Source organism: Miniopterus natalensis, chromosome 7 (assembly GCF_054644295.1).
Source record: "Miniopterus natalensis isolate mMinNat1 chromosome 7, mMinNat1.hap1, whole genome shotgun sequence".
Lineage (NCBI taxonomy): Eukaryota > Metazoa > Chordata > Mammalia > Chiroptera > Miniopteridae > Miniopterus > Miniopterus natalensis.
Genome location: NC_142087.1, coordinates 17,702,674 through 17,724,913, shown reverse-complemented (window position 1 = coordinate 17,724,913; position 22,240 = coordinate 17,702,674). Strand labels below are relative to the sequence as shown.

General features: G+C 52.8%; 1 protein-coding gene across 2 annotated transcripts in view; it reads right to left on the bottom strand.

Annotated features, from left to right (window-relative positions):
* The window catches only part of SMOX (spermine oxidase), a 35,723-nt gene extending 14,743 nt beyond the window's left edge, over window positions 1-20,980 (bottom strand). For both annotated transcript variants that reach the window (XM_087818852.1, XM_087818851.1), the window contains exon 1: window positions 20,897-20,980. The gene's annotated coding sequence lies outside the window, so the exon portion shown is untranslated. The remainder of the gene's footprint in view (window positions 1-20,896) is intronic.
* Between the last annotated feature and the right edge of the window lie 1,260 nt (window positions 20,981-22,240).

Below are 22,240 nucleotides of genomic sequence, written 5' to 3'. Positions count from 1 at the left end.
GCAAACTGAAAGGGAGAGAGGAAACCATGTGCTGGGACACCTACTACGTGCTGGGCCCCCAGCTAAATGCTGAACTGGACCTTCAGGTGCTCTGTTATTTGATCGGGGGTGGGGAAAGAAACTTGTTTTCCATTGGTTTGTGTCATCTTTCCCTTTCCTTTCAAAATCTTTTTTTTAATTTTATGAGAAAATGTCTTTTTGAGGAAGAAGAATCACTTAAGGCTCCCTGGGCCTGCCTGCCCCTCTCTAGACTTAGAGAAATAAATAAATAAATAAATAACACCCGCTCCTTGATCTGTATGCACAGGAGAAACAGAACACCCTGTACTTTTCGAGCAGATAAAGGAGAGAAGAAAAAAAGTGCTGGCTCAGCCAGGCAGGGAGGAGGAGGAGGGGGGTGGGGGAGGAGACAGGCGGGAGGCAGAGGCAATGGCACTTGCCTCCTTGTAACTGCTTCCATGGCAAAACAGGGGCGGGAGCCTGGACCCCCAGGCCCCAAGCAGGCCAAGACCGGCAGCTTCATGAAACCAGGCCAGACACGGCATGAGCGTCTCACCGCCACTCAAGACGTCCTGCGGCTGCCACCCCATCCTCCTTCCCATCTGCCTGCAGGCCACCACCTCCCCCTGCTGCCCAGAGCCAACACTGCCCTGACTGACCTGCCCAAGAAACCAAACTGGAAAGAAGAGGGCAGCAGGGAGGGAGCGAGGACACAGGGAAGAAAAGCCCTGTCCTGTGGCAGGGTCACCAGACAAGGATGGATAAAGACTGGGAGGCCACGCAACAGGAACGGCCAAGCATGTGTCCACTTCCCACCCAATATCCTGAACAGTTTCATTTGTCGCCTGACATTTACCCTCCAAGAACTGCCTCCTAATCATCAAATACTAGAGACGTGTTTTAGTCCTGGAGTCCCACATCTGACCCTGCCCAGCCCCTCTTGGAAATGCCCAGAACTGAGCCGGGGGTACCACTCACCTTATACTTTCCCCATGGCAGTTAAAACCACTGGAGTGCCAAGCACTCCCAGGCTCAAAATTGAAGGTATCGTTCATGAAGACCCGCCCTTATCCATCGGGTGAAGCTATGTGAACCCCACAGTCCAAATAACTGCTGCCTCTACCCTCAACTTCCCCAGGCACGGCCTACCTCCTCCACCTGAACCGCACTCCTACAGAACTGCTCAGCCACCCCCTCAAAGACAAGCATGGCCAGGCTTCTCACTGACCAGGAATAAAATCCAGCCATTCACTGAGCACCCACCATGTACCAGGCATGAGGAAGGCCTTAGCTCTTGACCCTCTAGGCCTAGCTGACCTTTGTGGCTTCAGTTTTCACTCACACCCCATCAAACATACACACACACCCAAACTCCACCAAAGTCTTGAGCATCCCCAGCGTAGCCCAGCTGAAGGCCTGTGGGAAACATCCCTCCCGCACACATCAGAGGAGCTGGCTCTCGGTTCTCTTACATGCACACCCTTGTGCAGAGCGCTGTGGCTGTGCAGCTGTGTGGCTGCACGGTTGTCTGTTGCTTGAACCACCAGCAAGGCCCGCTCCACTGATGTTTCCTGAAGCAACAGATACCCTGGAAATGTGAGTTTCCTACACTGGTTCTGCTCTGCAAACACCACCACCTGGCCCCTGCCTATTCTCAAAGCATGGTTGTCTCACCCCTAGGAAATCCTGTTGCCTATTATTCTGGAGTGAGGCTACAGCCCCACAATCACTGAGCAGGGCCACAATCACTGAGCAGGGCCACAGTCCCAGGCTAGACCAGTGACACAGTGATGCCTTCCCCAAGCCTGGGAGTTAACTGCAAGGAGGGTCAGTGGTCCAGCTCAGCACAGGGTGCCCCTTCCTCCTCAGTGTTGGAGTCCACTTCCCTCCCCAACAGTGGCCACTACAACAAAAATGATGCCACGAAGGGCCACCTTCCCAGGTGTCCCACACCCTTCCAAAGTTGCCCCTCACAAAAAACAAAAAGTATCTACCCTTCCTTGGGTCCCCTCTGAACACAGGCTACTCCCAAACATGTCAGCTTCCTGTCCTTTTCTCAAGGTTACCCAAGTGCAAGAACCATTTCCCAGAGGAGAAGAGCATGGTCAAGGCAGTTAGCCCACCTGGCTCACCTCCCCTCACCCCTCATAGTCCAGCCTCCACCAGCTGAGGCACTCCAAAACAGGCCCACCCCTTCCAATCAGCAGGCTCCTCCCCTCCTCTAAGCCCCACCATAGCTCATGTGAGCCCTCCCAGGGGTCTGGGGGCCACCTGCACCCTCCCCAACCAACCTTGGGGAATTCCAAGTCTCTCCTCCCAACGGATACTCCTAGTGCTCGAGGGCAGCAGCCCTACCTCAGTTTCCCTGGAGGGAACCCTCCACCTCAGGCTTCCAACAGGAGGGGAGGGGGGCTTTCAAGGGAACCTCTTTGGACTGCCTGGCAGGTCTGGGGAGGGATATGGATTCTCAAGGGGCCCCCCAGACAATGCAATTATTCTTCAGATGTAAAAACACCCAGAAATCCCAGACCAGCTGCTTTGCACAGCCACCCAGACAAAGGGGCTCTGTGTCTGCCTGCAAGGCTCCTCCCACCCCTCAACCTCAGGAAGGGGCTGGGCCTGAACTCCTCCCAGCCCGACCCTCCCCAGTCCTCCTCACCCAGGCCAGCCAGCCAGGAAGTAAAAGAGGCAGGATAGCTGAGCCAGGCTTGGCCAGTGGCTGATGGGGGGGAGGAAGGGGTACAGATACAGGACAAGGACAGCCTGTGAGCCCAGGAGACACAAGGGAAGGGAGAGAACACTGGCCTGGGAGCCCAGAGACCCAGGCCCCAGTTCAGTCTCTCCCTTGCCAGGTGGCACCTTCTCTGGGCCCCACCTAGCCAACACATCTAAACTCACTCCAAAGACACAGCATCTGTATCCCACCTCCTGGATACACTTGTCTAAGTCCCATCAGATGCTTAACTGCCTCTTTTAGTCTTCAAGCTTTCCCATCTGTAAAACGGGGACAGGTACAGCTACCTGGTAGGACTGCAAGGGCCACCTCAGAAAGGGAAGGGAAGGGAGGAAGGTCCCAAGGAGACTAGTACAGAGGTGGAAGTCACCTCTCCTAGGCCCAGAGCTCCATTTCAGTTGAGGAGCCCCAGCCTCAGCTTTGGTCCCAACCCATTAATACTAGACTGGACCCTGACCCTGAAATCAATACTGTCTCAACCTACCCAGTTCTGGGGTAGGGACAGGTATCAGATATGGGGCCATTAGCCAACCCCAAAGTCATAAAACGGACAAGGCGTGGGTGCCTCATTCCGCAGAGCCCAGCAGCAGCAGCCCCCCTCACAGGCCAAGGTGAGGAAGGGGCTCTGGGGAGGGCCCATCCTTCTTCCTGGCACTTAGATGTCTCTCCAAGCACAGTGTTTTTGTTAGCCACATCTCTTCCCCACAGCCAGATGTGTCAAGTCCCTAAAAAGCACAACTTTAAAAGTCTGTGTAAGCCTTTTTCAGAAGTAGGGAGCCTGTACTATATGGAGAGAGGCAGTCCTCGACTGGGTACTTGGGGGGTCAGCGACAACAGCATGGCCCACACAAGCACTGGTGGCAGGAGGGCTGTCATTCCTGGAGAGGTGAACATTATGGGCCAGCCTCTATTTCCCATGATGCTCTGCAAGGCCAGAGACCCAGGTGGATTGGTCCAGGACCCCAGCTTATAGCTAGCTGCCTATAGGGACAGACCCTGAAGACCACCTCATTGGTCCCAAACCATTAATACTAGACTGGACCTTGACAGAAGCCTACTTGGGGACAGAGGAGGGGAAGCAAACATGGAAAGAAGCCAGAGAAAGGGTAGAGTCTTTCTGATGGGCATAACGTTCAGCTGGCAGCCATGATAACTGGCAGCCAGAAAGAGAAATAGTGGAGATGGGCCAGGACAGAACCTAGGACTGAATTCCTATCCCCATACCCACCGCCAAATGGCTTTACCCCAAACTCCACCCTAGAGATCCCACCTTCAGCAAAATTATGTGAGTGGATCACGCTCTGACAATAGATCAGATCAAGTGTTGGTCTTGATGACTTCTCAACATCTCCTATGAACCTTTCAAAATGTGGGCCAGCCCCAACAGCTCAGCTTCCCTCTCCAACCCTAAATCCTCACATCTTATGGCCTGGCTTCTCATCTTCGTGTGTGTCTACCAGCAGACATCCTCTCTGGCAGGGTAGGCAGTCACCTCTCTGCCAGCAGGGCCCACATTCTTCCACTCGGATCCCAGATCTTACAGAGAGGCAGGCAAACCCCATTGCTCCTCAGCCCAGAGACAGGTCAGGGTCTTATATGATGACTATGCCACCCCTGGACAGACCTGGAGGAGATAAAATTGCCCAGACAGTAACTTCTGCCCCTAAACAGTATGGCCTTTAGAGAGACTACTGGCTTTAGTCTCAGTTTCCCATCTGTAAAAAGGGAGTAATCACGCCTACCCTGAATAAGGCTGGCCCTGACCCCAGACCCTATTAGCCAGCCTCCTGTGCTCCCGAGAAAAGTCCTAAAGGCATAGTTTTCATGGTGGATCCCTTTAGCAAACCTTAGGATGAGACCCCATGGTCTAGATTCCCTCCCTTTAAACAGAATCTGACACCCCCAACTCGGGGACCCTCCTCCAGGAAGTCAGCACCCACAGAATTGTAAGAGACCACAAAGTTGATCACTATCATGGCTGACTACGTTGGTATGAGACCGTCCTTGGGACAGCACACTAGGCTGTGGGCAGAAGAAGGCTGATGGGAGATGGTACTCACAGTCACTCACTTCCCTGGGAAGAGGTTCTCCAAAAAGGAAACCACGGCACCAGCCCTGTTCTGAAGGACCCAACTCACCAAGGCCCTTGAGGAATCTCAGACATACACAAACATAATCACAGAAACATACTTTGTTATGTTTCACTTGATGATGCAACTTGATAAATAGTCCCTCCCTTGGGGACACCTTATAGCACCATGGTTTTCATACAGGCTCTGGGGTCAGATCACTTGTTTCTGAATATCAGTAGTTTGACTCTCTACCACTTACTAGACGAGTGACCTGGCTTCAGTTTCCTCATCAGTAGAATGGGGCCAAAGAGTACTTGCCTCACAGGGTTGAGTGTGACAATGCAGAGTGCTTAGCCCACAACCAGGCAGGTAACAGCAATGGTATATTTATATTCCTACAGGCCCAAGTCTGCACATTAGTGGGGCGACCACCAGAAGGGCTGGGCCAGGAAACCAGATGTGCTGGGGGGAGGGGGAAATCCAGCCAATAGAGAGGTCATAGACGCTACTGCATGATGATTCCATGACCTCCAGGCCTCAGAGAAACCACCTCGCTCTGCAGTGATACTGCTGTGATCTGATGACAGGGGAGGAACAGAGGATTAGGAGACAAGGGCACCCCCCCCAACTTACTGGGTATGCTTGGCCCTCCCAGGCAAGGTCTTTGAGGCTGCAAGAGTAATGACAGAACAATCACCAGCCTCCAAGATGGCCTTCAATGATCCTTGCCTCCTAGTACTTGTGCCCTAATACAGTCCCTTCCCAAACTGACCTGTGTACACAATAGGATACTGTAGAAAAGATGGAGTGTGACTTCTGAAACCAGGTCATAAAACACACTGTGCAAGTACCATATGATTTTACTCATATGTGGAATCTGATGAACAAAATAAGCAAACAAAATAGAAACAGGCTCATAGAGAGAGAACAGGCTGACAGCTGTCAAAAGGAAGGCGGGATGAGGGGCTGGGTGAAAAAGGTAAAGGAATTAAGCAAAAAAAAACAAACCTCATAGACACAGACAACAGTATGGTGATTACCAGAGGGAAGGGGAGGTGGGGGTAGGGGGAGGTAGAAGAAGGTATAGGGGGGATAAATGGTGATGGAAGGAGACTTGACTGGGGGTGATAAACATATACAATATGCAAATGATGTATTATAGAATTGTATACCTGAAACCTATATAATTTTATTAACTAATGTCACCTGATATATTCAATTAATTAATTAATTAATAATAAATAAAAATAAAAACACATTGTGGCTTCCACCTTGCTCTCTTGGACTGCTTGTCAAGAGGAAGTCAGTCACCATGTCACAAGGCCACTAAAGCAGTCCTATGGAGAGGCCCATGAGGCAAGGAACTGAGTCCTCCTACCAACAGCCAAACCATCTTGCCAAGCATATGACTGAACCACCCAGAAGCAAACCCTCCAGCCCCAGTCAAGCCTTCAGATAACTGCAGCCCAGCCACCATCTTGACTGCAACCTCCTGAGAGGCCTTGAACCAGAAACACTCAACAAAATCACCCCAAAGTTTCTGACCCACAGAAACTGTGAGGATAATAAATGTTAATTGCTGTTTTAAGCTACTAAGTTTTGAGGTTGTTTGTTATGGGTAACTAATATAGTCATCAATTATCTCTCCCTGGGGAATCCCCAGGCTGGGGACCCTAGGCAAACTCTCTATTTCACTCAGGGCCACAGCTCCCTCTTTTCTGAAATTCAGGGCTAGGGTGGAGTGAACAGAGGGCCTGGCCCAGGCTCTACCATTTATAAGGCCCAGGAGACAGGAACTCCTTCCCAACCAGTGCATTAGACTCATCTGGAGATTTTTATAAAAGACTGATACCCAGCCCCCACACTGTGTCATCTAAATCAGAGTGTTTGGGGTTGGGGTCCCAGCATGGATATTTTTTAAGGGTCCTACATGATGCTAATGTATAGCCAAGGTTGAGAATCACTGCTCTACAGCAGGCTCCAAATGCAGACTCCAGGCCCACCCAGAGACATCATGTCTGCTGTGCAGGACAGGAGGAGGCAGAGAGAACAGCAAGCCAGGCAGTGTCCAAGATCCACTTCCCTAGCCCCAGCTTAAACTGAGGGTCTCCTTCTATCCCCCTCCCCTGCGGCCGCCCAGCTCCCTAAGCCCGTGCATTACAAGTCTATAATGCACCTCAAGGTAGACGGGGCCAACCTCTGCCCTTGAGGACTGCTCCCTTCGAGAGGACCAGGATACAGGATGGCGTCTAGCTCTAAGTGATCTTGGAGAAGATTCTGTTTCTTCACCTGAAAAAGTGGAATTACCATCACACCTGCCCTGCTCTCTAAGGGGTCTTAGGCTCCCACTCAGACATCGTCAGAAAGATTTATGTTTTGTCTCCCCAGTGGCACTGCCCTGGGGAGAACACAGCCACGGGTTAAACAGACAGGTACATAGCCAGTTAACTCACAGGTACAACATGCAGTGATAAGGATTCTGTAAGGGCTGTAAGGAAGAGTGTGGGAGAGGATGAGGAGGGGTGCCTCATGGGGGCAGAGAGAGGGGGCAGAGATTCCTAGGAGACCTGAGAAATGAGCTCCAGGCAGGGGGAACTGTATGTACAAGGGCTTAGAGGTGCTGCTTAAAGATCAACTCTCACCACTGCTTTTCCCTCCCTCCATGAATCAGCCTGCAAACCCCAGCCCCACGTCGCCAGTCACCCAGCCTTCCTCAGAAGCCTCAGCAGCCACCCCCCAAGCCACAATGCAGGCATGGAGGGCTTGCCCTGAGCTTCTCCAAGCCCGCCAGCGACACGTGTAAACTCACCCCCATGGGAGCCCCCAAGAGAAAGGGTAGAATGGCCCCAGCTCCCCAGATGGCACAAGATCCCACAGGCAGTGCAGTGTGGAGAGTGGCCCCTCTCCCAGGCCCACTTTATCAGGCATCACCTGCAGTCCCAACCACCCAGAGAGAGTGGGAGGAGGTGGGCAGGATGGCCACTCAGCAACAGTGCACGGTGTGGTGAGAAGTCTGGGTGGGCACAGGACATCTGGGGGGTCCCCCCTTATCCACAGTTTTGCTTTCCCAAGTTTCAGTTACCCACTGTCAACTGTGATCCAAAAATATTAAATGAAAAATTCCAGAAATAAACAATTCATAAGTTTTAAATTGTGTGCCATTCTGAGTAGTGTGATGACATCTCACACGGCTCCATTCCACCCTGCCTGGGATGTGAATCACCCCTTTGTCCAGCATGGCCACACAGTGCATACAGTACAGTAAGATATCTGACAGGGAGAAAGACCACATTCACATAACTTTTATTACAGTATATTGTTATAATTATTCTATTTCATTATAAGTTACTATTAATCTTACTGTCTAATTTATAAATTAATCTTTATCATAGGTATGTATGTATTCAAAAAATCATAGTATATATAGGGTTCAGTACTATCCACAGTTTCAGGTACACACTGGGGGTCTTGGAACATATACCCTGTGGATAAGAGGGGCCTACTGTACATTTAAAAATGGTTTAAAAGGTAAATTTTATGTTATATATATATATTACCAGAATAAAAACAACAAGAACAACACAAAGTTTAGTGAGCACTACTCTGTGCCAGGCACCCGGACACAGCAACAGTCCGAAGCCTCCCCTTCGAGGCTCTAACAGATCAGGGGTAACAGGTGCCATGAGAAAAGAAAAGCAGGGTAAGGGGAGAGGCAGCTGCTCTGTGTGGGAAGGTCAGGGAAGCCTCTCTGATGAGGTGACAATGGAGCAGAGAAAGTGAAAGGCAGGAGGGGATCAAAGGGTAAAAGTGCTATGGTAACCTCCTGGGAACTTGCTGAATGACAGGATGTGGGGATGAGGGCAAGGGTGGGGTCAGGATGACTTGGGTGACCAGTCAGGACAAACCTGGATAAGTTCTGTGTCAACTGGTAATCCCCTCTCCCCTTGACAAAGCCTGTGGGGTGAGACAGACGAGAAATGGAGGCCAAATAACTTGGTGCAGGATCTACAGATGGGAGGAGAGCCCAGATGGTCTAATTCCAGAACCCAGTTCTCTCCTTAAGGCTATCATCAGCATTGGGAACACTTCTCCAGGCCACCTCCCATTGCAGGGCCCAGCACATGTCAAAACACACAGCCCTGGGCTCCTCTGCCAGCCCCACTTCATCAGGCATCACCTGCAGGCACTGTCCTGACCAGCTCCTGACCTGGGCTAGTGTCTCCACAGAGACACACCCATTCTGCACCTGGGGCACTTGAAGCCTGGGAGGTGTCAGCTGGCAGATGAAGAGGTGGCTTCCCTGCCAGGTTTCTCCCCTCTCCCTGCCAGGAGCCGCAGCTCCACAGTTCTGGGGTGAAGGAGGATTGCCCAATCAGCACTTTCCACTGAATCTTTCAAAACCACTGACAAGAACTGAGGTTTGTGAGACAAGGTCAAGCCCAGGCACAGTTCCCCCTTGCTGGCCCTTCATAACTCTGCACAAAGCCTGTGCTTCAGCTCCAGCCCCCAGGAGGAAGGTATCTCCTGCAAGCCCATCCTCTCTCTAGAGTCACGGAGTCCCCACTTTGCCCAGCCTGGGGCCCACGTTCTCTGCTCCCAGAGAGACACTGCAGCCTAAATGGCAGACTGAGTGTCCAAGGCTTGCTGACTCCAGGCAGCAATGTGGGGAGGGTTTCTCCCTTCACTGTGAACTCTTCCCACAAAGCTTCCTATCCTATGCCCCCCACTCAGCAGTTAATCACAGAGTGAAGGTGGCACGCATGATCGCAAAATGAAAAAGGGAGAACATCCCCCAAAAATCCAGCCACTAGATGAACCACACAGCAAACCCCTACTTCCAGTGTCCTTCATGTGCCAGGCCCCATGCTGGGCACTCTCCATTCACGGAGTCATTTAATACCCCCAAACACCTGGGTGCCCATTTTACAGATGAGGGAACAGGCTAAGAGAGGTTCACAGATGTGACAGAGGCCACCAGATAAAGTGAGGGCAGAGCAGGACTTGACAACACTGAGCTCATCTCTGCCCAATGCCTGTTCGGTTCTCAGGCCCCCATCAGCCTCCCAGGGCAGCAGGCCTGAGGACAGCACCCTGCCTGGCACTTCTCCTGTCTCACCCCTCCCCACAGACTGACACAGCACACACTGTGCCAGGCACTCAGGGCTGCCTTGTAGGAGGCGTCCCCAAACCTAGTCTCAACCCAGCTGCACTGCCAAAACCAAGGGTTGCCACAGGGAGGCCACCTGCCTCCTGCCCAGGGTGATGGTGGGGTGGGCATCAGGCTACCTGAGTCTCCCTGCCCCATAGGGGCTGGCTCAAGGCTTGCCAGGCATGACACTATGCCAGGCCACGGCCCTTTTGCCCTTGGTTTCATTCTCCAAAAACAGGGACAAGGATGCTAGTCTAATTGTGCCTGCACACAAAAGAAAAATTCTAAGAGCCACTAACGCATACTTCCCTCTAGACCAGAGGTGGGGAATGTCCGGCCTACGGATCATTTGGTCTGGCCCTGCCAAGGCAACCGCAGGTGGGACTCAAAATCCAATAAATCTAGCAGCTTTTTTCATAGCTAATTTTTAAGTTGATAATTTTGTATGGCCTGTGAATGATGTTATAAATATCCAAATGGCCCTCGGTAGAAAAAAGGTGTCGTGTCACACACATACCCCCCTCCACTAAACAGTCACCTCCTCTCTCAATGGCCCAAGGTTTTCCCTACCTGGTAACTACAGGGTGGTGTAGCTGTGCTCTCTGACAAGTCCTAACACAGGATCTCCTAACACAGGAACACCCATAAAGGGCCCTCCATAAAGTTCAACATGGCAGCAGGACCCCAGGGAGAGCTGGAACCAGGTCTGAAAAGCCAATACTCTTCACTTCAAAATGCATACGTGGGCCCTGAGCCCATGATTCAATCCATAAAACACCTACAGAGTTAAGACACTGAGCTTGGACAAGAAACATATCCTTCAAGTCCTTTCATTGAGTTCAAAGAGAGACTTAATAACTCACCAGCTATTGAAATAAAGAAATGCTTGTTCTCATAATTCTATCATCATGGTTATCGCTATTTTTCATAGAGCACGTCTGAGGTACAGAGCACAGTGCTAAGCATTTCACGTGCAATTTATCAGTGAATCCTCAAGTCAATATCCCCATTCTACAGAGGAGGAAATTAAGGTCCAGAGAGGCTCCACACCTGCCATCTAACATAAGGAACTCCAAAGTTCACTTAGTAAGATACTAAGGCTTGGCCTTTACTGTTTTTTAAAGCCACGGAATGAGTCAGATTCATTGTCTTGAGTTACTTTTTCAGATTAAGTCAAAAGTTTTCCATTAATTGTGTATGATTTTTTATTTATTTATTTTTTAATAAATCTTTATTGATTTCAGAGAGAGGAAAGAAGAGGGGGAGAGAGAGATAGAAACATCAATAATGAGCGAGTCATTGATGAAGCCCGCAACCCGGGCATGTGCCCCGACCGGGAACCAAACCCCGATCGCCTGGATCCTAGGTCGCCGCTCAACCGCTGAACCACGCCCAGCTGGGCTGTGTATGATTTTTTAAATTAATTTTCCAAAAAAAGAGAGTGAAAGGGATCTATATGTTTAACATATAAAAGCCTCATTTAAAAATCTTTTTCTACAATGTCTGTCGATTGGTGGTCTTGAGTGTCTCTGCTTGAGCCATCTTAAAACCTAGCCAACTCAAGAGCTAGTTTTTTGCAGTTCACCCACCAGCCCCTTCCTCCCTGGGGTCAGGAGTTCGGGGAGCTGGGCTGGGCTGGGCTGCCTGGCTTGGGGTGGGGGAGGGAGGTCTGGCTGTGGTCAAGAGGCATGGTTGAAAGTTGAGGAACAGGCTCTGAGGGGTCTGTGGGGTGAAGAATGGGCATTGCACCAGGTGTCAAAGAACCTGGGTTGGAAACCCAGTCATATCATTTGCCAGTACTGCCAGTACCTCCCTCTGTCTGTGAAATGGGCTAACAGCTCAGGCCTCGTGGTGCCTGAGGGGAGGACAGGCACTCTGGGTCTGCCAGGGCCTAGGACAAAGTTGGCAGAGGGTAACTGGGTTCCTTGTTCTGTTTCTAATAAATTACAGCTCATTTCCAAGTGCTTCTTCTCCTGGGCTTAAATCACACCTTCCTTTTCACAGTCTCCTCCAAGAAGTAGCTAAAGGGTAAAGGAATCTGGACTGGGGTGTCAGGGGTGCTGCACTCCCCCAGCCAAGCCACCCTGCTCTGGCTGAACCCAAATGCTTTCCTTCCTCCCCTCTCTTCCCAGCACGTTTAGAAAGAGCAGGAAAAGCCCTGGGCTCCGCTTGTTTGAAAAAGAAGGACAGAGCGGGACAGGAGTGTAGCTGGGCTGGGTACGCAGGCTCACTGAGCATCCTCTGCCAGGGACCTCCTGTCTGCCTGACTTTGCACCATTAAAGCAACTTCTCCGGGGTCACAGTTTGAAATGCCACACCCCATCACCCCCACCTGAGCTGCTGAACAAAGAGTCCTCACACTTCAGAGGAAATGAGGTATGGCAAGGAGCAAGGCAGGGTGGACTCAATGACTGTCCCCACCAGCCATAGGGGAGGAGTAGAAGAAGGGAGCAAGGGCCCTGGAACTCCCCCTCCCCCGCTCCTGTACTTGCAACACCCCTTCCAGGAAGGCAACAGGATGCGATTCCCAACCTTTTGGGGAAAATGACTCAGCTCTGAGAACCTGGGATAAGGGTCATATAAGCAACCTGCCCCCTCCCCATGCTTTGAGTTGTGAAGGGGCACAGCTATTCAGGAGGAAGGCCAATGTTGGAGGGGGGTGGGTCCTGCACCTTCAACCCACCATCACACTCCTGCCATGTTTCTCACTGAAGCACTGCTCTGATCAAACCACTGCCCTCCTCAAAAACCTTCAGGGGCAGGTGCTGGACAGGTGGCTCAGTTGGCTGCAGTGTAGTATCATACACCAAAAATGTTGCAGGTTCGATCGCTGGTCAGAGCGCAAACAGGAGGCAACAGATCGATGTTTCTTTCTCTCCCCACGCCCCCATTCCTTTCTCTCTAAAATCAATTTTTAAAAAAACATATCCTCAGGTGAAGATTAAAAAACAAAACCTTCAATAGCTCCCCATGGCCTAATAAATGAAGGAAGGTCCCTGACAACTCCTCCCTGCCCTAGCTCCCCTGTCTCTTAAACCCACCCACCAGATCCTGTGGTTCCACACCCAGGCTAGTTCCACAGGGCCCAAAGTGGCCCATAAAATCCCCTCATTCTGCCCAAATCTCCTTACTCTGCAGGTGACTCCTCCAGGAAGTCAGTCCTGGCTACCCTCGCTCTCACTCTTTCTTCTCCTCTAGTCTGATCAGGACCCCACCCCAAACCTCACCATGCTCTCTGATGGCCTTTGTGCCTCTCACATCCCTGACCACTGTCCCCTTCCCTGGGTCACACTAAGAGCAGCCAACAGGTATTCAATTATCACAACGACCCTACGAGGGAAATAATGTTATCCCCACAGTACAAATGAGGAAACTGAGGTACCAAGAGGTTTAGCTTCTTGCCCAAAGGTCACAACCCCACTTTCTGAGATGAACAGCTAGGAGAGAACTTCTAGAGTGAGGAGATGGCAGGGGCAGTGGGGTGGGAGGCACTCCCAGAATCCCAAAGACCCAGGCCTGGCAACTGTTGGACCCTAGGCATCAGACAGGTCCTCCCAGTTCTCTTCCTCACCCACCCAGGAAAGCAGAGCTGTTGCCATGAGAACCCAGAGCTGGCTCTAGGCCCATCCTCTCCAGGCCATCCCTCCCTCTGCAGTACCCTTTTCTTCCACAGACTGTCCAAATGGTACCCATCCCACCAAGTCCACCTTCCCCAGGAAGTTGTCTGTCCATCCTTCCTTCCCTCCCTGGCACTTCTGGACTTGGGCACCACCCATGCTTGTAGTCTTCCATGGAGCTGCATATTCCCACATCAGCCCTTCCCACTGGGTGTTTTTCTGGTCAGTGGGATATTATTAGGAAGTCTAAAAAAAAAGGAAAAAAAGATTTCTGTAGTCAAATCGTTTTGGGAAACACCAAATGGCTTCTTTTCTGCAGGACTTGTCAGAGCCTTTAATTCTCTTTAAAAGCATTCTGAATCTCCCACATGGTAGTAGAGTGAATTTGCCAGTTTCTACGCTTATTGTCCCCTGAATCCTTGAAATTTCTCAGAACAATATTTGAGAAATGCCACCCCCTCCCACTTCCTCAGGACAGCCTGACAAAGGCAGACACTGGGTCCTGCAGTCCTTTTAGGAGGTGTGCAGACATTTGGGGAATTCAGCCTGAGAGCCCCTCTTGGTATTGCCGAGGGCCGCAGAACCTTCCCACCTTCCTTTGGGTCTAAAGGAAGACCCAAAGGGTCTAAAGATACCTCACCTGACATGGGCCCTCAGATACCACAGCCCAGGCCATGCCAAACCCAGAGAGCAAAGGGCCTTGGGAGACCCCCAAAGCACACTGAACAGTCCTTCCATGCAAATTGATCATTCTATTCCATCATTAGTATGCAAATTTTAATATTAAACCAAAATTAAAATGTTTTCAGCTGCCATTCTAGGAAGAAGCAGTACTCCACCTAACAAACCCAGTGACCCTCTCACCTGCTCCCCAGAGAGAGGACAGAATCCCTCAATTTATAGGAAACTGAGGCCTCAGAGGGGAGCAGACACTTGCCTGCAGTAGCCCAGCCAGAGGGGGAGCAGAAAGAAGCATCTAGACCTCCCACTTCCAGGTGCACCAGGGAGAGGGCCCAGTGGGAGAAGACCCCAATAGCAGTGGTTCATGTAACCACTGGCAGTGGCTACAAGAACTCATGCAGGGCAGGGTGAGGGATGCTGCACCTGCTGGGGGGGATGGCTCGGCAGCTGGGGAGACCCTGGGGACTTCTAGAAGATGTTATGTCTGGAGCTGAAGTCAGCTGTTTCCCCAATCTCCCTGGGCCAACCCTAAATGGAGGAAGAATGCTCACCCCAGATTGGCTACCCACAGGGCTGGGCTCAGCTGTGGGCAAAGATAAGGTGCCTACATGCGGCCTGCATGTCACCCTGCACTGGGCAGTACCTAGAAACCCTCTTGTGATCTTGGGAGCTCGTCAATGCCAAACACCCTGGAAATCAGACCTGGTTCCTGACCTGAGACACAAGCCCCCAGAGATCCCTCACCCAGCCCCACTTCCCAGCACCCTGCATCCTCTACACTCTCCCCTCTGCCCTGCCTCCACCTCAGCCCCCACAGAGGCAGTCCCCACACTTCCCCAACACAGCCCACCGGAGCCCAGATGGTCCCCTTTACCTGTTCCAGGCCCCACCTGACCTGCTCCAATCTGCACCTACCTGGCCCAAGTCTACAATCTCAACCCTCGCTACACATAGATGGCCCTTAGACCCGGCTGCATCACACCACCCAGGAGCTTGTCAGAAATGGCAGAATCTCAGGCCCTACCCTAGATCTGCTGAATTAGAACCTACATTTTAACAAACTTCCCAAGTGATCTACTTTATGTTGGAGTTTGAGATGCACTTTTATAGACTACTGTTCAAATCAAGTCATTGCACCCGGGACCTGTAACCTTCAGTGGCTCCCTGGGGCCTAGTGAATCAAGTCTAGACTCAGCAGCTTGGCAGTCAAGGCCTTCCCCAACCTGCCTTCAACCCAATTCTCCAGGTGTGGGCTCCCCTTCACCCTAGAAATGCCATCCCCTCCTTTGTTGGCCAAAACTGCTAGGACTTCAGGACCCTGTAAAAGCACTACCTCCTCGAGGAAGCTGGTCTGACCTGCACTTCATTATATCACACCTGGCATGGCTCATTCTTATTTCCTGGACAGGGGGACCCTGTCATGTGTTCCCAGTGGTTGTAAACACTGGGCTGGGGCATAGGAGATGTCAAATGATGCCATCAGTTGTCAAGAAGTCTACCCTCAGCTCCTGCCTGCCAGCCTCTGGCTCTGCCACAGCTTTCACTTCGACCCAGCAGACAAGGGCCCAGGTAGTGTGGATAAGCCTCCTGCATACTCCCTGCCAGAGAAGGGAAACTCCCCAGAACCATGGATCTGGTTAGCCTCAGCAATAGTGTGCTTGCTCAGTGTGCCTCAGTTTCCCAAATTTCAGAAGAGAATGCCACCAACTTTGCCTCCCTCTTTTCCTGGCGGGCTGGCAGAATCTGGCAAGATAGATGAGCAGACCCCTTAAACTCTGGGGCTCAGAAACTGGAGAAAAGAGACTCCATCCTTTGTGGTCAGCAAACCCCTACTCAGCCAGCCAGCCAGGCCGCTGGGAGGCCAAGTCACCTGCCCAGAGTCATCCTCTCATTACCAAACAGGAAAGCCTTGCAGGACAGGGCTGCCACACCCTCCTCCTGGCTCCCTCCTTTCTGGCCCAGTTCCTCAGGGCTAGTGTCCTATGGAAAGTCCTCCTTCATACTGGGTCTGCAAGAAGGCACTCAAACATGTAACCTTAAGGAGTTCATGGCTTCCACAACCTCTGGGGAGCAAAGGAATAGAGCCTCCCTAATCCCATTTTACAGACAGACAAAAAGAGGTAAGGACAGGCCCAACAGTGAAGTGAATTAAGCTGTTTTCAGTTCCCTTTTCTCTGTTCCCCCAGCTCAGCTCCCACGTTTGACCCAGCCTTACTCTGACCCCCCCCCCCAGGTTTCCCAAGGCCAAATCTGAAGCTCTACCTCACAACATTCTAGATGGAATCCAAAACAGGCCAGTTTATCTGCAGAGCCCCTACCTGACCTCCCTAGGCTCTCCAGAGGCAGATGAAGAGGGCAGTGGGCAATACTAAACCCAGAGGGATGACATTCCAATGGTGGCATCTCAAGCAGAGAGTTGTTTTAGTACCAGAAGAAATTGAACACCCCAGCACCCTAAAATCACAGTGTATATGATGCTCAACTACTCAGCCTGGGCCTGAGCCTCTCCTGAAAGAAAAGGTAGGGCATGAAGCAGAGAAACTCACTGAGCGAAGATCCCTTCTACCTTAGAGGTTATGACTTCCTTCCTACCTCCCCAGTCCCCAAAACATGCAGCCTGCATGTCATCCTGCAAGTCTGGAAGTCTGTAAAAACTGTTCGATTGTTAAGAAGACTTCAGTTGGTGCCCATCTGAGAGGCATGAGGTAAGTGGTAGAGTTGGGTGGTTTACAGCATGGATTCTGGAGCGAGGTTGCCTGGGTTCAAATCCTTATTCTGTCACTATTGCGTTGTATGACTGCGCCTCAGTCTTCCCATCTGTTAAATGCAATAAGACCTACCTTATAGAGCTATTAAGAGAATTAAAGGAGTTAATATTTACAAAGTCCTTAAAACATTGCCTGACAACCGTTGAGTATAGCAGGGCCCTCGCCCAGCCTCTTGGTCTCTGCCTGATTTCCCACCCAGGATACCCTCCTTGCTCCCACCTATCCCAGGTCAAGGCCTTTCTTAGGCATGCCAGCCCAACTCTAGATCTGGACCCCAGCCTCTGTTTCCAGCACTCATCTCACAGTGTTACCTTGGTCCATCACCAGCCTGCCTGTCCAGGACCCAGCTGCCCTCCCTCCCAGATCTGAGGTCCCCTGGTCCTCCGCCCTCCATTCTGGAAGCACCAGCCACACAATTCAATTCTCAGCTGGCTCCTCTGTGCAAAGAGGAGAGCTGTGGGTGGAAAGACATGGGTCTAATAGAGAGACCCCCAGCCACAGTTTGTTCCTCCCTTTCAACTCCCTGCCCTCCAGGGATGGGTACCCAGCAGTCACCCAGGGAATAGCCTGAAATAAATCCCCAGCTGCCCAGACCGCTCCCATCTCCTGAGTTAGAGAACACCTCCCACCATCACCCCCGCCTACCCCTGTTAACCTAGCCTGGATTCCCACCAAAGAGAGCAAAGGAAGTCATTTACCCCCAACCCACAGCAACCCACACTGACTCCACATCCCTCAGACCCTCCAATCTCCCCCTAGGCATACAGACCTGCCTTCGAGACACTTGACAATTTCCACTTCCCTTTTTCACACCCCACTGACCCCCTCAGAATCTTACAGCCATCTGCACAACTGCTTTTATGAAATGAAAAGAAAAGAAAAATCTTCGGGGTGACGAGATTTAAAGGGGGCTCCTGCGCTAACTTCAATACCCACCTCTTTTGCCTAGCCCAGCCCCAACCTTCCCACCTGATTCAAGACTGAACAACAGCTGTGTGCCAGGCACTGTGTAGATGCTCCAGATATAGCAGTGGGCCATTCAGTCAAGTTTCCAGCCAGCCAAAGTAAAAAGATAATTGTAACAAATAGTCATGGACTGTGATAAATAGAATGAGGAAGGTAAAACGGGAGCTATGGTGAATTATGGGGTGGGGAGGGGCCCTCTACCAAGACTGGGAAGGCATTTGAGAAAGGCAGACTTAAGTTGAGACCTGAAAAATAAGAAGGAGCCAAACCAGCCCAGTAGAAAACCCTGGAAGAACATTACAGGCAGAGAAAACAGCATAAGCAAAGGTGCCAGGACAGAAAACAGCTTGGGTTGTTCAAAGGCCAAGTGATTCAGGTGTGGCTGTCAGGAGGACTACATAGGGACAAGATAGGGCTGGAGGAAGTCAGAGATGGCCTGATCACGAAGGTCTCATAGGCCAGGGGGAAGCTTTGAAATTTTATTCCAAGTGCAATAGGGAGCTAAGGAGGGCTTTAGAGAATGAGCTTATCTAATCAATATTTTTCTAAATACTTCTCTGTTAAGATAGAATCTCAGAGGGAAGGTGGGGGAGAGGTTAACCAAAGAACTTCCATGCATATATGTATAACCCATGGACACAGACAACAGTGTGGTGACGGCTTGAGGGGGGTTATGGGGTAGGAGGGGTCAATAGGGGGGGAAAGAGGACATCTGTAATACTTCCAACAATACAGACAAATTTTTAAAAAATTTTTAAAAATAGATTAGAGGAGAGCAAATGAGGACTTATGGAAACAGGTAACAACTACTGCAGCATTCAGGCAAGACATAAAACGTGGCTTGCCCTGGGGCAGTAGCCTAGAGTGGTAGCAGTGGAGTAAGAGCTTGAAGAACATGCCTGAGATAGATTCTGCAGAAAGAACCCAAAGGATTTGCTACTGGACGGGTTGTGGGGATGGAGGCAACGGGAGGAGCTGATGCCTCCTGGTTTCCTGTCTTTAAAGCTGGGTGGGTTTACTGAGATAGGTAGGCCTGTGGAGGATCGTTTGGGGAGTGCAGTCAGGGTTCTGTCTCATCCATACCAAGTCTTTCATACCGATGGCACATCCAGGACACCATAAATCATCACATAGGTGGTTGGATAGAGAGGCTTTAAGATAAAATTTGCTACTTAAAATCATGAGAATGAAAATGATGTATATTTAAGATATGTGTGTTTGTAAATTAATACTTGATTTTAAAAGTCCTAAGGAAGAATGAGAGCTGGGGGTGAGGGGCGGTATGTAAACAGAATGGAGTCAGGGAAGAGGAGGGGACTGAGAACACAGCTCTGAGACCCTCCAGCATTCAACGTTGAGTGAAGCTGTCCCCAAAGATGACTAAGGAAGGACTAGCCAGGGAAAGAAGAAAACCAAGAGAAGCCAAGAGAGATTATTGGTCCTAGAAGGAGAAAATGATCCACAAGACCAAGGGAGGTCAAGGAAAACCTGCTTGTGGGGGTGTGGAAATCACTGGAGACATCGCCTGGGGGAGGGAAGGCGCAGTTTCAGTGACTGGTGAGACAGAAGCCGTGTCAGGTGGGCTGGGGAACCCAAGGGGCAGGAACAGGCGGCTCTCTGGAGAAGCTCTGCTGCGAGAATTGGATCTGTTGCTGAGGGAAAATGAGAGATGAGGGCAAAAGCGGGACTGTGAAATGCCAAAGCGTGTTCTGACACTGTATGAATAATCCGGGGGGAAAGAAGCCACTTCTAAGACTGGAGAGAGGGGAAGTAACTGAAGAGTGGGGGACAGGGAGCGGAGCACCTTGGAACCCAAGCGGAGGCATAGGCCTGGGGCAGGAATTGGGATGCTTCGAGCCCCTTACCAGAGAGAAGGGGAGGGGAGGGGGTGGGGGAGCACAATACAGATGCGGGGCCTGCACTGCACACACTTCCAGATGCGCGCCTACCCACCCCTCCGTTCGCACCCACTTCAACGACCCCTGGGGCGCCTGCCTTGTTTCGCTGCTTGGACAAGTGGCTCTCCCGTGGACTGGCACGGGATGTGCCACCACCAGCACATTCTGCAAACAACCTGTGGACACATCTCACCATACACGTCAGCCACAGGACTTATCTCACCAGGCCGTACCCTCCCCTGGTGCAAGCCCTCGGAGGGGGTCCACGGACCTCTCGCCGGTTCCACCAAAGCCCCAGCCCCATCCCAGGGCAGAGGCCTCCCTCCTCAGCCCCTCCCCCAAGTGAGCCCTCCAGCACACTACCCCTTTCCCAAGCCCGGCTGTTGCCTAGCCCGGCGCAGCCGCTGAGCCCCTAGTTGGCCCATCGGAGAGAGCTGCTCCCCACCCTGCCCGGCGCCCCCCCGAGGAGACCACCCGAACGCCCGCAGGGAGGGCGGCCCAGCCTCGCCCTGGTCCGGGCCGTCGCCCCAAAGCCTTCTCTTCTCCCCCAGCGACCACCCTCTGGGCGGCCCCAGTCGTCGCGGGTGTCGGCGCCCGGCTTTGTCTGCGCCCACAAAGCGCGCCCGCCAGACGCCCGGCCGCTCCCCAGCAGCAGGCAGCCCGCGGGGTCCGGCCTGCCCTCGCCCCGGCGCGCTCGCCCGGCCCGCGCAGCCCCCTCTCAGATCACCGACCCCCGGGCCCGACCACCGCCTCCTCCGGCGCGGGCGAAGGGGGCGCGGCGCCCACCGCTCTCCGAGAGCCGCGGGGAAGCCCGCGCGCCCAGCCCTCCGCCGGAGCGCCGCGCTGGCGCCGGAGCCGCGGACCGGCCGAGCCTTCGGGGCTGCCCGGGCCCCTACCCTCCCGCGGCGGCCGCAGCCCCCGCCTGCCCGCGAGCAGACCGGGCGCCCGGGGTCGGGGGTCGGGGGCCGGGGCCGGGGCCGGGGGCCGCGACCGGGAGCGGGCGCACCGTACCTTTTTCCCTGCTGAGCCCGGGAAGTTAGTCTGCGGCGAACGGCGCTCCAGCCTCGGCTTCCTCCACCTCCCCTCCTCTCCAGCCGCCTGGCTCCCTCCTCCAGCCGCCACCGGGACCGTAGGGGCCCGAGCCAGCCGCCGCGGCCTGTATGGGGCCCGGCTCCGCCTCGCGTCCCCGGCCCACCCCGCCCGGCCTCTCCGGCCCGGCCCCCGCTCGGCCTCGGGGCGGGGACGCGCGCGGCTCCTCCCCGGTCCCGCCCCCCCGGGGGCGGGGAAACTGGCGACCGCGGGGCCGAGCGGCGCGGCGCCCGCACCTCCAACTCCCAGCCCAGCGCTCCCCGCCGGGGCCCCACGCCCCCTCCCCTGCTCGAGCCGGGAGCCAAACGTCCCCACCTGTCCCCGAAAGAAAAGCAGCCGGCCCAGCCCTGCCCTCCCTGTGCTGGGGGGGAACGCAGGGCCAAGGCTGTCTGCCAGGTGACCAGCAAAGCGGGACGCGGGCCTCAGTTTACCCGAGGAGCTCCGGGCCGGCGTTTCGAGAGGAAAGAGCACCTCTCTCTCCTGGAGCTGCCTTCACTCCTGCAGACCCTCCACTGGGGCCAGAGGGCTCGTCCCCAAGGGCCACCCCCAAGTTCATTTTCTCCCCAACACCGCTGCTGCACCCTCCACCCCCACACCCCAGCCTCCGAGAATGGACCTCAAACCTGCAACAGCAGTGGGTGATGGGGCTTTCAAATTGCCACAGCCTGTCCTTTCGCAGCCCACGACCGTGAGTGGAAATGGCTTCTTTAAGAAAATACCCTTTACTAGAACCCACTGCCTCATTCTTGATTTAATAAAAAATGAAGCTAATACAAATGTGAGGGTCACTTATCTTTTTCTTTTGTTTTTAAATCAGAATTATTTGGAAATTATTTATTTGTATTCTGTTTGAGATTCTGCAAGCACTGCTCCGGTTCCTTGCAGTTTTTCATTTGCTCTAGTTGGGGGGGTGGGGGAAGCAGAGGGGAGGAGCAGGGAGCCCTTGGTCTCTGACAATTTCATTCTATTTAGCCCTGTTAGCATCTTCAGGTCCTCCTGGGGCTGATAGAGACCCAGTCCTAGGGGTACAAGCCTTCAGTGGTATCCAGGACCCTGCCCCGAACTGTCTTTCAGACTGAGGAGTGTGCCTCACCTAACCCAGACCCCACAGTGAACCCACCAGGCCCCAATGCAGAGCATAAGCCCTCATGGGTCCGGAGGTCAGGACAGAGGGGTTTTGATGCTCCTCTGCAGGAGGGACCAGGCTGCGTATAGGTGCTGGGAAAAATTCCCAGGCAAGAGTAAGGGAACTTACATACGAGGCTG